The sequence below is a fragment of the Cygnus olor genome, chromosome 7 (genome assembly GCF_009769625.2).
Source record: "Cygnus olor isolate bCygOlo1 chromosome 7, bCygOlo1.pri.v2, whole genome shotgun sequence".
NCBI lineage: Eukaryota > Metazoa > Chordata > Aves > Anseriformes > Anatidae > Cygnus > Cygnus olor.
In genome coordinates, this window is record NC_049175.1 from 8,790,938 (window position 1) to 8,806,184 (window position 15,247).

Sequence of the window (15,247 nt, forward strand, 5' to 3'; positions counted from 1 at the left end):
AAACTATATTGTTGGGCATAAGATACAAAAGCTGATAAGGTCTTTCCCACACAATGAAAATCAGTAACTATTTAAACCATCCATTTAAATCAAGTACATGTCCAAATGACTTATAAGAAATAAGGGTAACTTTTACTGATTTCTGTACAAATAAATTCCTTTAATGGTACATTAAGCAACCTGAATCCTAAAAAATATTAAAAGGAAAAGATGCAAATTGTCAATTTTCAAGGAAAAGTCACTAAAACACAAAAAGTACAAATATTACAGCTTCTTTCCAGTACATAAGGAATTTAATGGCAGTTTTGTCTAACTTTTCAAGCCCTTCCAAAACAGGCTTATTCATATCTTAGGTTTTGATTTAGCTTAAAAACAACTATTTCTTTGTAAGAAGCCCATATCAGTTCTGCCTGGAATAAAACACAAGAACAGGAATGCTAATCCTCTAGGACTGAGATTGCTAAGGAATTTAGGTCTCTAGAGCTAATTAAAATTCCGTATGAGTTAGGTGTGTAAGGTTTCTCTCATATATCTTAGCCCAGCTTTTGTGGCTTTGTAGTACCACCTAATCTCAGTATTGACTTCAGACAGTTAAGGGAAATGCACAGAGGTTGATTGACAACATTATCTGTATATTAACATACGCAGGCTCAGCAGGGTTGTTAAAGCTCAACATGTCACAGACAATGCTCACCACATGTTCTGCTCTATTAGATTACTTGACAGGTTATATATAGTTCTTTTACTCACATCAGGAAAGGCATTTAGAGGTGAATGCATTGGAAGAAAATATGAGAGTGCATAGAGGATTGAGACAGGAAAACCAAATCCTCAATGAACTTGGGCACAGCATACAGATCTGAATGACTTCTTCAAGGACCTCTGGACTTCCTGTGCTTTCCCATACTCATCAGGGATCTCTTTGGTACCTGATGAGATCTTGGAAGTAGCAACATCAATGAGATGAAAAGAGAGAAGTCACCAGAATTGTTCCACTGAATTCCAAAACCCAACAGCAACCCACAGGTGCCTGAGGGACAGGAGTGTAGAATAAGATGGGACTGGTTATAAGCTGTCAGATCACAGCTACACAAATATCCCCACAGCAGCAGAAAACCATTGTGTACATTCACCAGCTCACACCCTCTGTCCCCTTTACCCGACTCGTGCAGCAGATTTTTGGAGACTACTAGCAGCGAAAACATTCAGCGTCGGTTTCCCACGTTGACAACAAAACAGATAAGAACACCAAATCCACTGACCTTATCTGAGCTTGGTGCAAGGTGTTTGCTAGCAATCTCTTGATTTTCATCTCAGCATTTTCAGCTGTAGAAAATCAGCCTAAAATGAAGCATACAAAACACCAGTGGAAATAGTCAGGAAAAGACCATAAAGGGCAAAGATATATTTTCATCTCTTTTTAACTTCAAAGGGCTTTCCATATCTGCACATAATCAGTGAATTCCTAGCTCTCTTGAGATAGTTGTCATTCAATCAACAAACGGACATCTGGAGCTTCATTTTAAAATTAATATAAATTGTCCTTGTGCTGAGGTCCTGTGTGTTTTTTCTCTCATTTCTCTTTTGTATCAGTCTTTCTATTTACTTTTCCTTGCTACCTACAGGAAACCAGAAAAACAGAATCCAAACGTATTGATTTTCACCTGGAAGAAGATGGGCTATTAAAGCTTCTGGACTCCGAAGGAGACAGCATTTTTGTGAAAAACTCTGTCCCCCCAAAAGGCTGCTTCTATGAAGGAATCAACAAATAATCAAATTCTGACAACTCTTAAAACTTACTCTCTTTGACTTTGTCTGAATAATTTATTTTCTGTTTGAGCTTCTGCCTGAAATAAAATATTCACAACACCGATGAGGCTAGGATGCTACAATGAATAAATGCAAACTATAGTTTGATGATTCAGTCTTCAGAATATTAAATCTCAGGATAATTTTTCCCTTGCAAGATATATTTATACTTACAGAATAGCAAACTAACCACATAGAGATGAGTCCACATAAGTAGTACTTAGGCAAAGAGTAAACCTGAGTCATGCAGGAAGAAAAAAGTTGCTTGAATGAAGAAAACCAAAGGGAGGAATTTGCTTTGCGCTGACATAAAAATCCCCTCGGTAAGTCTTTAACTGTTTTGTAAGCTCTGCACTTGGAGGAGGACTGATGCAATTAACCAGTCACTGATGTAGCTTAAAATGGGCAAAAGAGAGAGAATGATAAGTACCAATGTCTTTCTAAGATTCTTTTCAAATGAAAACAAACAAAAGCAGAACCCTTTCAAAGCCTGGAGTAGTAGGCCCTGCCCAACAGTTCTGGAGGATGGTTGCTGATCTCCAAGTACAACAGAAAAGACTGTGCTCCGGGATGTCTCTGCTTGTCTTGTGTACCACTAACTCCCTGTCCTTCAGACATTTCTTTCCTTACCTGGAAAGAACGGCAAATCAGGTAACTGCATGAAAGCTGGGATGGATGGCACACAAGAACAGCAGTTGCAGAGTTCTGTCAGTCCCAAGTGCTGTGCTACTAAGGGTCTCTTTCAGCCTCAGCTGAAATGTTGAACAATTTTAGAGCTTGTCAAAGCCCCATCTGCATTCAGGCTGAATTTTAGCAATTCCGTGTGTCTTTGGAGTCCAGGGACAAGGCCAATTCTCTGCCAGAACTGGAGTCCAATGTTTTTTCCTGCAAGGGAATGAAAGAGAAAGAAAAAGAGAGAAAGAAAACAGTGGTGCTCTGCCAGCTCCTTCCCGCAGGGCTCGATCAGACCTGGGACATGGCCTCTCTCATCCATTTGCTGCTAGACCCTGCCTCTGGTGCAAGGTAGTCGGAACCTACATGGAAGAGAGTGCACAGAAACACACGGCTGCAGAAAGCAAAATAGGTTAAGCTCTTTATCTCTTCAGTCTGATTCTCAGAACAGGCAACTTGATTAAGCCTCCCAGTTCAGGGCAGGAACAATACCTGACAAATCAGCTCCAGTCCAGAGTAGATTCTCCCTGTAAGATCTGTGTGTTTCTAATCACGCTAAGATGTCAGGTAACAGGAATTCCTTCAGTGAGACCTAAACTCTTTACTAAGAGGTAAGTATATTGAGATTTGAGGAAAACAATCTAGTAGGAAAACATTAGGTACAGAAGACTGATTTTTATGGGATATATGTACCATATGAATTAAAGGCAATCCATCAAGACTCTCTTACAATGCAAAAAGCAGGCAGCAGACATACTAAATGTACTGACTGGGGATGATCCTGCCATTTGAAGCATTCTCATTTCTCTGAACAGGGATACTGAGGCACTGAAAACATGTCAGCCCACCAAAAACATGTACACATGCACTGGGGGCTTAGCCAGAAATAGGTGTGGAGGATTTGACTCTGCAAGTCCTTTCTTCTTGGGAACAGGCAGCCTCTGAGATAGGATGAGCATTTGTTGAGGCACAGCTCACTCACAGGTGAAAAACAAAGAGCCTCCCCTGCCTGTCTGGCAGAAGATTAAATGAGGAATGGCTATAGGCTCTCTGTGGAGGGAACTGGCAGCAGAGCTGTTCTCTTACCAGTTGTAAGAAACTTGCTCCTACACTAGCCAGGATTAGTGGAAAGGGAGAAGATAAGAGGTCTACAGCCAACCAAAGTACCCCACTTTACGTAGGTTGCTTCATCAGAACTGACCTAGACGTCCGTCAGTCTCTTGGATGACAACATAGCTGTGACCCTTCTCCCTGCTGATTTCTGAAGTGATGCTTCTGAACTCATCTACTAAGAAGTTCTGAAGTACACAATGCCTGCACTATGTAATGCAGTTTGATACACCCAAGGTTTAAAACACTGGAACAAACAACGATGAAGACAAAATTTCTAAGTGCAAAAAATTTATCATGGAAGTCAATGATCTTTTAAAGGAATGACATTGTGAAAAAAGTACCCTCCAGAAAGAGGATACAAAAGAAAGAGGAAACAGCATTGAGATCCCCATGATTAATTACTGTCAATATTTGCATTTTTTCTGTAATGGCATCTCCTAGTCCTGGACAAGGACCTCTTGTGCTAACTACTAATATATTAATTCTGAAGCATATCTGTGCGGTGTTTGACAGCCATTGTCATTAAAACACAAGGCACTCTGTAGCCTTGCCAACAGACCAAAGTTCTCCTTGTTAACTGTAATTGGCATGCCAGTGATAACTCTGCTCTCCAGGATGTCAGTGGTGTGTCTCATTACTAAACCAAGATCTGCGGTCTGGCATTTAAAAGGCAATAAGAACAATGAGGTGGTGTAAGAAATCTCTCTGATATTTCTAACAGAAAAACATTGCTGGTTCCTGAGGAACCACCTCACATTTTTTCACCTTTTCCAGGTATCACTGCCAATGACCTCGCTGCCTTTCTTACACTTGCTGTAAGTAAGAAATAATTCCCCTGAAGTCAGGGGAATTACATAGCTATAAAACTTGCACGAGGAGAGATCGTATCGTGTATAACAAGAAGGCAGATAGTGCCTTGCACTTATGACAAAATCTAACATTAAATCTATTTTCAGACTGTCAAAAGCAGGAAAGAGGAAAGTTTGCTTCATCTTGCTATTGAATGACAACTTATTTCTTATGTCTGCAGTCAGACACTCCAGGTAACTGGCTAGTACCATGTCTGTATATGTTGTGTTTATGAACTGCATGTTCACATAAATGGGCTATACTTTGCCTCTGTGTGGCTGTGCTCAGACGCTTTGCTGTGATAAACACTCACAAGCTGACAAGAGAAACCAGGGTGCTCTACAGGGTTAGTGGATTGAGAGCCCTCCTGAGCCTATATATTTGCATTCATCTATCTTTCACTGTTCTTGTACACGTTTGCACATGAATGTGTGCAAGGAGGGGTGATGGACAAGTTATAATATTCTACAACACCATTTTCCCCCTTTAACTCTGGAGAAAGAAAATAATTTAGCATGCTATGAATTGTTTAGAAATGCAAGGAATAATCTGGTGCAGCCAGATTTTGGCAGAGTGGGCAGCCAGACGCACAGATTTTACCAGGTGGTAACTGAAATCATGCATCACTCAAAACTGTTTTGGCCCCTTCAAAATTCACCAAAAGTTGTCTCAGCGGTTTTGGTAAAGATTGACTGTCTACCAAGAAAGCTGGAAAAAAATAATCTGTGCTGCCTTCCAGAACCAACCCACAACTCCACCAGCTCAAACACCCCAAAGGAGCCACACTGTATTCCAAAAGGTAGAGCAGCCATGGATCCAGCTGAATTACCAGCTATTTTAGGCTTTCTTGCTGTTTTCACTGGGAGAAAAATTGAAAGATGTTTAGTTTCATCTGTTCTTCTTTGTGCACATGCTTATTTCTATCATGCAATACAACATTAGAGCACCTAAGAAAACAGCTATAGAGGTATCTCAAGAAAGTGTTCAGTGGGGGAACAAAGTAAAATGTAGATGTTTTTTTTAAACCCTGGGACCCAAACATCCTTGCATTGATCCCTATAACCAATGGCAACAAACAACATCAGGAACCAGATAACAAAACTGGCATACAAAATGAATGCTCTCTGCTGGTTTACAGCATCTCCAAAGATCATGAAGTCCCTGATTCAAAACATGGCCCAGGCTGTGCCCACCCTGAGAAGCTGTTATTAGAAAGAACAAAAAAACAGCAGGTAACACAAAGGGAATTTTTCTTCAGTGGAAAGTCTTTCAACATGTTCTACGAAGCATCAAAAGTAATGGCAAAAGCAATAGAAATATTTCCTGGTTTTTATCCTTAATCTTTCTTGATGCTTTATAGCAACATCCTATCAATGTTTGAATATGAGAGCAGCTTAGTCACATATCAACTGCTCGTTATGCTGTGTGTATAATTTTAGCTGCAGGTAAAGAGCAGACTACTTAGAGCTTCAGATCAACAGTACCAGGAGATTCTGCTAAAACATCTTCAGGAGAGTTCTCTAATAAGAAAACAACCCTAGTTTGTTCGCACTTGAGCATTTTCCCCATTTCCTGAATATATACCATGTTAGAGATATTAGCGCTGCCAGGACTCTGAAAAGTAATAGTAACTGGGTTTGACTATAAGGGCATTTACACCCACCACTGAGACAGCAGCACTGCAGACTTCAAAAAACACAGCAGACGTGCATAGCAGTATTAAACTAATTATCAAGATCATTGTTGACTTCTCTTCCTATACAGTTTGTCTTTCTAATTACAACTACAAATACACAACCTAGATGACCTGCTTCCCATGTATATTCACCAAATACTGAAAGAGTCGCCATGCAATTCCAGATGCAATCAGCTGGTGGTTAACAGAAGTCCTCTTTGGAGAATTGCCCTTGACTCCAAACACATATTAATTAAATCCAAAGGTACTTTGGGGAGGCATTTCATTTTCCTGAGGCAACATAACCTAGTGTATGGGGATCATTACCTCCCAGTGTCACTTGCTGTGCTTAACACAACTTGGGGCAGCCACTTAAAAGTACAGGACATGGCTCTTTCATGCTCTGCATGTTGCATATCCATTTGCACTCAGGAAAAATGTGCAAGCTTTACTTATTTTTGCAACATATTGCACCTGCCATGACCTGCTGAAAACACGGGGCAAAATGGAGTTTGGCCTCTTCTTTGGAATTTGTTACTCTTTCAAACCAAAGGGACTAGGAGATGTTCACTGACCTCAAGCTCCTTTCTGCCACTTCCACAACAGTGGATGACATTTTCGACATCATCTGACATCTCCTGGAAAAAAAGTGACCATTTTAAAAAAGTCTGCTCAGCCTGAATGGTGATTTGGGAGAGGGGAGGGTGTTTACCTCTTTTTTCGCTTGTTTGTTTGTTTGCCATTCTTAACTGCATATTTGCATAAAAGAAGTTATGTTGTATCATCTTCTCCCAGAGTTTATTCCCCATCTGAATCCTGTTGATGACAGCTTAATCATTTCCACAGCAACCAAGTTCGTGACATCAAATAGGGTATAAGCAGCGGGAACTGATAATTTCTCTGGAAACAGGGATCCTCTTCCATGTACATAAATACTCTGAAAAACAAAGGAGAAACAGAAATACAGAAAATATCTATCTGCCACAAAAATGCAATTGGTCTAACACGGAATGGCAGTCATTTTTCTTTCACGGTCTGTCTTTTACTTCTTAACAGCATAAAATTATCTTCCATCATATGGTTTAAAACAGTATTAGATGACAGACCTAGCATGGGAGACAGCCAGCATCCCTGGTCAGAGCTGGTAAGGCAGATAGATGTACATGCATTTCCTCCGCCAGGCACAGCCCATGTTTTAGGTGGTTACAAAGGAACCATTCTTGTCCTGTCTGGCATTAGCAACTTCGCTGTGTTTGGTCTAAATCAGCAAAGTAGGTAGACTCATGACCCTAAGGCCTTGCTTTCATTAACTTCAGGTGCTTTTCCTTTCATGTTACCATGTGATAAACCAAAACCCAAACTTGTGTCCTTACTAGGTAGACACTTACATAACCTTTCTGAATGAGCACCTTAAACTCTGACCTTGCATTTCCTCCATGAGATGAGTAACGTGCTTCAACACAGCAGATAGCGAACAGACTCAAGCTTTTATCTCCAGAACACGTACTGACAATCCAAGCATCAGTGTTTGGTTCCTGTGCTAAGTAGAAACGACTGAGTGCCTTGGTTCAGGGAAACGCAATTTTTTCTGCACCTCTGCCTATGGTGCAGTGCCATAAGCATGGAGACTGCTTCCCTACTGCTTGTTTTGCATTGTGCAGCTCTCTGCAGAAAACTTTTGTTGAGGATTTGAGGAGAATGCTCTAAAGAGCCTTATTCCTGCCTATGCTTCCTATCATCCTTTGTTCTGGTTTTGCTCCAGACATACTCTTCATCTCCTACCACTGCCAAGAATGAAGCGCTGTCTGTGCACAGTTACCTGCAGCTAACACCAGCCTACACAGTGATGTAGAGGCCAGTCTTCCCCTAAGCACCTCAATTCACGAATCTGATTATGCAGAAATCTTGATTTAAAGGCCAAATGTGTGGGGTCACCAACAACTTTGCAACCCAAAATGGCCATGTGTGGAGGACAATTGGAAGTTTCCAAGCTGCACATGTAGATTGAAATAGCTGTGGTTTTTGTAGCACTTTGGGATGGGTTGCAGATGATTGCTTAGTTCAGGGATGACCAATTGCATGCATCTGAGAATCAATCCACCTTGTGCCCCATGCCAAGCTTAGGCTGTGGCTTAGGAGCCTTTGGTGTGCCACAGTAGGCTCAGTGACAGGCGTGTGGTCATGCCAGACCCAATAGATAACATCAAAGCTGCAGGTGATAAATTTGTGAGGAAAACTAATACCCGAAACAGGAATAAACTCAGTAAAACTGCCGGCAGAATAGATTATTGATCACCCTGCCTCGTGTTTGAAAATTAATGACATAGAGGGACAGAAAGCACTCCCACTCCCTCTCCCAGTGACTAAATCTAATCTAAATTAAAACTAAATCTAAGGCAGGAACTGCTAAACTTAAGATCTGTGGCCCTCAAGTGTGTGCTCATGGTAATGCGTGTGTGAAACACTGACAGAGGCAGGCCTGCTTGCACGCTGTGGGAGGTTGATGCTAGAAGAGAGCGCAGCAAGCTGTGTCAGGCAGGGACCGGTGTAGAGTAGGGAATATAGCACCAAAATAGCTTTGAGATTTGCAGACTCCTGGAACAGCCCCAAACCAGTATCACACCAGTTGAAGTAAAGCCTTTCACTAACCTGCCACCAAAGGCAGGGTGACAGCCCACAAGATTTCCAGCAGGGCTTTTGCCTTTGATCCAGTCTCCTTCATTATTGCACAAAGTCAGCTCGTGTAGTGCAAACTGGGACACAGCTGAAATCCATCTCAGTTTTTCAGTCAGGCTGGTGATGGATGTAGGTCTTCTGGGAGATTTTGCCTGAAAAGCCTGTGATAAGATTAGCACAGAACTTTGCGCCCGTGTAGGTCAAATGCTACAATAGTATCTCCTGCCACTGGCTGGTAATGGGAAGAGAGCTGAAGATTACACGGAAAGCTTTAGGCAAAGGTGAAGAGCATGAATGTCTCGCAGAAAAGAATAAGCAACACCACTAAAACTGTCGGTTCACTCTGGAATTTATGTCTCCAGAACAGCAGCTAACCTCTTCCCCAAAGCTTTGGAGAGGACCAAACAATGATACTTTTTTTTACAAGTTTTACTATGACACTCACATTTGTAAACCCTGTGCAGCTCGAATCAGGTGTTAATGTGAGAGACTTGAACCTCATTACAAACTGCAGGGGGGCAGTTCCTGTGGAAAAACAAAACAAAGAACAACAACAAAAATGGCTACATACAGTATCAGAAAGCAAAGGGCCAGAACTTTTTTTTTTTTCCTAATTATTACTTTACATCAATTTCACAATGATTTTGGGTCTAACCCATGAATTTTTGAATGCTCTAAGTTGGAGATATTCCCCAGTGACTTCTCGAGTGCTCAAAGGAATGTAAATTTGCCAGTTTTTATTGTTGGCTACCTGCAAATTCTGATCAATTATCAAGACCGTTATAGACTCACCCAAATCTGCCCTCTCATTTTTCTCACAGGATGTACAAGAGCAACCACTCTCTCTATATATATAAAAACAACTGTTTACCCATATAGTTACTCTGTTGTAAGTAGCTAAACCTCTATTGTACATACAGATAGGTATTTTTAAAAAAGAAAATTAGAGATATCTGAAACAGGAACAGAACTATACACAAAGCCAAGTACAAATCTCTAAGTTAAATGGACAAAACAAATCTCTCAGTGACACTCTTTTTACAATTCTAACTTTATCATGTTGTTTTTGTGTTTTTTTTTCACTGATTTTTTTTCTTATGCTCTAAGCAGCAAATGCTTTTCCTGGCAGAAGGCATCTTTCTGAATGGCTGGTAAATAGTATAAACTCAGCCAGGAGGGTTTTAGCAACAATAAAATATCCAAATTGCCCTTCCAGCGAGCCTCCAAAGGACTGGGCTTTTGTTTGTACACATGCTTCAGGCAAACACTGTGAACATCTTATGCAAAACCAATTACTCTGTAACCAAAAGAAAGGTGTGATGTGCAGCACAATTTCCCAATTATTGTTACCCTTGTCATCACATTTCCTTCCAATTTACTTTCCCTGTTGCCTTTAAATTTCCAAGAATCAACCTAATTAGCCATATTGAACAAAGACCCTCTAGCCTGTGTAAACAGACATGGCTATAAAGCATCCTTATTCTTAATCAGTGTTGCTTCTGTGCCACACAACAGATTTAGTTTACAAATACACTCCTGTGCTGAAAAACAAATTCTTTAGGTTTCAGTGGTGGAGTAAGCCGTTTGCTGTAGCTCTCTGCTGATCAGCATGCCGTTCCCTTAGCTGAAAACAGTAGATTGCCAAAAGGCCTTTATTCTATATATCCACAAATTTAATCAGAAGAAAGAGATGATAATCTGCACTGATGTATTGGAAGACTTGTAATATTCACAGCAAGCCTTGGGTGTAACAAATCTCCAGGCCATTGTATCAAATGTATCTCAAAATTAGTAAACTGCCAATGTATATAGCCATTTAAGATGATCTTCATACCACTTTGCCAGTCACAGAAGTCTCTTCAAATTTCCTGAAAGAATTGACTTTGTTTCTGTGTGCAAAACCATACATGAGAAATGTGTGACAAGCAAATCCTATGGCCTTACAAGTGCACTGCATTGAATGCAGGAGGCGCACTTTGCGTACTGGCTGGCCCTTTCAGGAAAAGCATCTTATCTTATTCTGACCTGCAGCACCTCAGTAGAAGAGCAGGAGGGACACCTACACAGTCATGGTCTGTGACAGCAGAGGGGTAATGATGACAGTGGCACGACTTCCCCCAACTCCACCAATACAGAAGAACTGGCCTTTGTGAAAGAAGCAAATAGTCCAGTATGCTTCATTTCAAAAATAGGAGGGATCCACATTGCCAATGATGAAAATTTCAGTAGCAAAATCAGCTAGACACTGTCTAGTGATCAAACTAAAGCCCTGGAACTAGGAAGATGGGCTTATTCTCATCCCTTCTAGAGACTGAGAGGAAAAAGGAGGGGGGAAATTAGCATAACTACTCACTGCTTCTGCTCCCAAAAAGTACCACAGAAATGCTTATTGACCTCAAGGGAGGTCAGGTCGCGAGGTGCTTGTAACTAGTGTGTGTCAGCAGCTGAAAATCTTCACGTGGAAAGAGGTAGAGTCAAAGAGGATCTGTAAACGCCACTGAAGACAAGAGCACTCCAAAGAAATTTTCTTCGCCCTTAGTTTACCAGAGAGGCACTTCCCACCTCGGATCAAAGACACACACACCTTCTTCCCTATTACCATTGCTCTGGATAAATAATTTAGACATTGAAGTATTGCCTGGATGAATGGCTAAAGCACACAAGAAAATAGTCACACTTCTCAGGGAAACACTGTATTTACATAAGATAACTTAAATTCATGTAATAAAACTGTTTCATCATCTTTAATGGAGGGCCCTGCGCCAGAGCTACAGGGCTGTAAAGGACCATAGCTCTGTAGTGCTGTCAGTTTGTAACAGCTGATCTGGCACAATTCTTCTTTCAAAAACAACACATAATTCTCCCTCTCTTGAAGACATTTACTTCAAGTGAAAAAAAGCAGCCCATCCATGTAGCTGCAAACGAGGAGCTGAAATGTTTTCATTATTAAATGGCACAAGCTGAAATATTTTCTGCATTTTACGGTCTCTAGGGTGTCCCTGAGGTCACCCATCAGAGAGTGCCTGCACAGAAAGACAATCTCAGAAACATATTTCACATCTGCCAACCCTGCGCGGCAGAGGAAGATGTACTAAAGCAACTGTGCATCGGCTCCTGGCTCTGCCAGGGTAAGGGGCGAGGCCACACAGGTTTGTGCATGAAGAGAAGAGTGTGAATGGGATAGCCACTGCCCAGCCTGTGTGGCTAAGCCAGAGACAAAGAAGCCCTGGGCACATGCAACAGCTGCACCTGCTGGGGAGCTGGGATAAGCCCTAAGATGCTGCTTGAGACTGTTTCCTTCCACTTTCTATTCCTAGGAAACAGAGTCTGATCAAAGCACTTTCATTTGGTTGGGAAGGAGCTTGTCTTGTCTCCATGCTGTGAGAAGTCAAGGGGGTACTTGGAAGCATCTTGTGAGGCCAGGACAACTCAAAACTGCAAAGCTGGAGTAGAAAGGACTGTGTGGGGGTGACAGTGTGGGGACTAAACCAGCACAGAGTTAACGCAAACTAAGAATTACCCAGGGCACTCTTGTCCTGACAGCAGACAGACATTAGTAGCCCAACAATGCTCCAAAGTAACAGTGGTGTGGATGTGCCCCTAAAATACCCTCAGCCTTCTGTGTACACACATTCCACTTTGATAGGGATGTGGGGAGAAGACTATGGATACATCAAGGATCCAGCTCCAGCCCACCACTGGCCTTATCAGTTAAGCAGCTTTACATGGTTTGTCAGCAGATTAAAAGCACATTGTGAAATAGAAAGGTTCCAGAGAAGCAGGTCCCATGACATTAATTTCTCTCCTGAGTTAGCTTCACTCCTAGGGAAGAGGAGGCAAGGAGTGCTGCACCTCTGTGGGACCCTGGTTTCCAAGCTTCACTCCCTCCTCAACCAGGTGCCACTGCCTCCTGCTGAGGGCCAGTCTTGCAGGGTGCTCCCTCAGAGCCCTCAGGGCATTCGGCTCCCTGAAATGAACCCAGGCACAAAAGGTGCGAAAGGAGGCTGTTTGTCACGGGAACCAAAACATCCTTCATATCACGCAAACCCTACAGTGCCTCAGATGGGATGTTATAGACAGAGCTATTTCCACATGAGGCTATTTCTCAAAGCCTCTCCCTTGGAGAGCTCTTACAAAATACTTGTATCACATCTTCCTGTGACTCTGTCTCCCTCTATTGGTCTCACAGAGGTGAGGAACTGTCAATGAGGAAGATGTTAGGTGAGTTCCAACCCTGTCCTGCAATAATTTGAACTAGTATGAAATACTGACCATACGCAATGGATGCCTTTGTGTCTCAGCAGATTGTGTTTAGCATTAATTACAAAATTAAGCTGAAACTTTAAAGAAATTTAAATACAAAAAAGTTACCTAAGACCTATCTCACCTTATGTCTTGTAAGCACGACCACAAAAGAATTGTATGACAATTTAAAGAAGGAAAGAAAAGAATGGACCAGGATGGGCAGCAGCAAAACTCGAGAAAGGTGGGTATAAGCAGTCCGATTCTCTGCCTTTTCTGAATTTTGTTAACACTCAAGGTTTATGCAAAACAAGGAAAGACAGGATGCAATATGGCTTGTCCTTATTTAAATGCTAAGAAGGAAATTCTGCTGTGGGAAAAGCACCTGCAATCCTATTGCTCCTAGCAAGTGGTGCCTACACATCCTCAGGGCTTCTTTACCCACTGTGTCAGAGATCAGGCAAACAGGGCATCCGAGTCCTGGGACTGCTGAGTCTGGAGTGGTGACACTGGGACTGTTATGAGATTACTTCTGACACGATGAAAGAGGAGTATGAAATAAAAAGTTAAAAATAGCTTGTGCAACAGCTAAAGCAGAACCATTTTAAATGCATGAAGTTCCTGACCCCCCCAAGTAACATCTGCCGCACTCTACCTGGCTACGTCCGTGCTTACCTTTGCTTTAAATAGCACCAAGCGCAGCACTCAGATTGCTGACATCTGTGCAGGGATACCTCAGCCTATTTGCTACAGGATCTGTCCCTTGGAATCAACTCTCAGCTATTACAAAAAGCAAATACACAAGAGAGGCAAGGATTACAAAGTTTGCAAAAGTAGCTTAATTTTACCTCATTTTATATCACGTTTTTAGCAATCTTGTAGAGGCAATTGAATTATGGGTAGCATGTAACTTTTTGCATGAACAACCATCCATGATTCAACTGCCAGCAGTGGTGAAATCTCCATCTCTCCAGTGGCGGAATTTATTGGTTGATCCTCGGCATCTCTATCCACATACACCTCATCAAGCCTATAGGCTTGGTGGAGACAACAGATCTTCAAGGATCTGCTGAACTCTCCTTGTCTGGATTCTCCTCCTCATGCTGCCAGCCTGCTCTCAGCCCGGCACTGCCACAGTTGGAAGCTGCAGAACAATCACATCACGTTGCAGGGTGACAGCACCCTCTTGCTAAGGCTGAGGCATGTGAGCCCATCCACCTTGACCGTGGGACGTTGTTTTTTTTGTGACAGATTTTTCGCAGGCTGTAACCTGTAAACTGAGCACCTGTCAACATGGCTCAACAGTTACTATTTTCCATTTGTTTTCCTTCATCAAAATACATGTGCTGCTTGCTGGCACTTTGTGGCACACCAGTGACATTCACTATAGGTACATCTCAGCGGTGCGCATAGGTAGCAAAACTTCCATGTATACATGGAATAAAAATAGCATTTGAGCCTTGCTGTCATTCGTGGCACATAATGGGCCTGTGCCTCTCAAGACCCAGCGGTGAAGTGCAGTAGCCTGGCAGCTTTCACTCTGAGTGGAGTCTGATGTACAGATGGGGGTTATTTGGAGCACTACATTTAATGACTGCTGGCAGAGGATCATCCCCAAATCTTTTATTGATTGGCTTGTAAAAATAGATGGGTCAGTCTCTGAGCTCGTGAACGTCTATTTAAAGAAATCCCACTAGTTTACATAAGTTAAATGTTAGGCTTAGCTTCCATCCTTCAATATGCCTCATCTCTCTTCATCTGGGATTACCATCCCACCCTTCTGCACAGCCCATGCACACAGACACGCAACTACAATCAGGGCTGTGGTTACAGACTTGCTAAGTGAGCAAGTGTACTTTTTCGACCTTATTTCAGGAATGCTCAGTTGGCAAAGACAAACAGTGGTAGTGTCAGGAGATCAGCTTTGCCATAGGTGTCAGCATCGTTCAAGGGAGGAACACTCTTCTGAAACATCAGTGCTCAAGCAAACCGCAGTCACTTTGAAGTGGAGATACATTGAACAACAAATTCTCCAACCTAGCCCAAACAGGCATACAGGAAAAAAAAAATCCATCTCCATCTCCAGTCTCCTTTCTCTCCCCATACCTTAGATTTCCACAAAGGCTGTCAACCGGAACAACACTTCAATCATTTTTGTCTCGGTTTTCAAGCCCAAGCTTTATCTGGCTTATCGGAATTAGACAAATCATT

At 42.1% G+C, this 15,247-nt stretch overlaps 1 long non-coding RNA gene across 1 annotated transcript; it reads right to left on the reverse strand.

The window, feature by feature from the left end:
* Window positions 1-279: 279 nt before the first annotated feature.
* LOC121073212 lies at window positions 280-6,739 on the reverse strand. Its single transcript, XR_005821560.1, has 3 exons — window positions 6,694-6,739; window positions 1,263-1,341; window positions 280-1,030 (listed from the first exon to the last, which is right to left on the reverse strand). It is a non-coding gene; the product is annotated as an uncharacterized LOC121073212 (long non-coding RNA).
* Between the last annotated feature and the right edge of the window lie 8,508 nt (window positions 6,740-15,247).